This window comes from Tupaia chinensis, unplaced genomic scaffold, assembly GCF_000334495.1.
Source record: "Tupaia chinensis unplaced genomic scaffold, TupChi_1.0 Scaffold144899_1, whole genome shotgun sequence".
Lineage (NCBI taxonomy): Eukaryota > Metazoa > Chordata > Mammalia > Scandentia > Tupaiidae > Tupaia > Tupaia belangeri.
The window spans coordinates 1,674,865-1,676,487 of NW_006204759.1; the positions used below are offsets into that span (position 1 = coordinate 1,674,865).

Genomic DNA, 1,623 nt, shown 5'->3' on the forward strand with positions numbered 1-1,623 from the left:
AAGCCACCAGCTCTGTGATTCAAACTATTGTCAGCTGTGTGGGAGTCCAGCGCTTTAACCACCATTCCATCTGTTGGCCCCTACACTTACTTGCTTTTGTTATTCATTTTTAAAAAATATGTATTACTTAGGGACCAGCAGTTGGAGTAATGGCTATGTCACTGGACTGCCATGTAGTCAACTGCGGTTCAAGTCCCAGACCCGGTGGCCTAAACTCATGCCCAGCGCGTGTGTGTGTGCCTAAGATCCTGAGAGGAAAATGGAGGAGAAGGGATTTTAGCATGGCCATTCCGCCTGGGGGGTGATTTCTCGCTTTTTGTCTCTCTGTCTCTCTCCATCTTTCCTTTTTTCTGTCTCTCTAGCAAGCACAGGTATTCTATAACAAATTAAAAAAAAAAAGGTAAATAATTTAAATAAAAAGTCACTCGAGGTTGGGTGCAGTTGTACAACTGTGGTCCCTATTACTTGAGAAGCTGAGACAGAAGGATTGTGAGTTTGAGGACAGCTTGGGCAACACAACAAGACTCTGACTCTAAAAACAGAAAAAGAAAAAAGAAAATTATTAGATAGGTTCTACAGAGCGGCCAGCCTGCGGCCTGGTGGTTAAGAGAACTGGATCCCACAGAGCCGACCATGTAGTTCAGCTAGTGGATCCAGTGGCCCGAGAAATATGCTGAACGCTGGGGCCTGCAGGTGGCGTGTTGGTTAAGGGCGCTGGACTCCCGTATGGCCACCGCGTTTTGAGTCCCACACCTGACGGCTTGCTTTCTCACTTTCTCTCTCTCTCTCTTGTCCCTCTCTGGTTAAATTAAAAATAAATAAAGTTAATAAAATAATTATAGAAAAAAATATGCTGGGCACATGTACATACGTACCCAAAATCCTGGCAGGACAGAGAAATGGATAAGAAGGGATTGCTGTGGGACCAGCAGATGGTGTGATGGTTAAGGTGCTGGACACTCCCATGTGGCCTGTCACGGTTCAAGTCCTGGACCTGGTGGCTTGCTTTCTCACTTTCCGTCTCTCTCTCTCTCTGCGTGTGTGTCTCTGTCTGGTAAAATTAAAGTAAATGAATGAATAAGTAAAATAAAATAAATAATTAAAAATAAAAGAAGGGATTGCTGCATAACCATGCCCCACTGGGTGGTGCTTTCTCCCTCTCTCTCCTTTTCTCTGTCTCTGTCTCTCTCTCGTGCCATGTGCATATGATCTCTGGAAAAAAAGAAGAAGAAGAAAAAGGAGAGGAAGAGGAGGGAGAAGAAGAAGATGAAGAAGAAAAGGTTCTGCAGAGGGCCAGCTCTGTAGCACAGAAGTTAAGCACTTTTTGGAAGGAAATACATCCCACGTGGCTCACTGAGATTTGAATCCTGCACCTTGAAAACATATGAGGGGGATGGTTGGGGGCAGCTGCTGCGGTCCTGTGGGTTGGCCAGCCCGAGTGGCAGTGACAGGGAGGAATTTGACTCTGAAGACTTCTCCATCTCCAGAGAAGACGAGGACTATGTGCTGTCGGGTAGAGAGTATAGTGACGATGATGTAAGCGAATTAGTGAGGGAAGATGGAGTGGATGATGAAGAGCAGACACAGAAAACCAAAGGGAAAAAGAGAAAGGCTCCAAGCATT

General features: G+C 45.6%; 1 pseudogene; it reads left to right on the forward strand.

Moving 5' to 3' along the window:
* Window positions 1–1,623, forward strand: part of LOC102488259 (craniofacial development protein 1 pseudogene) — a 7,743-nt pseudogene that overhangs the window by 5,776 nt on the left and 344 nt on the right.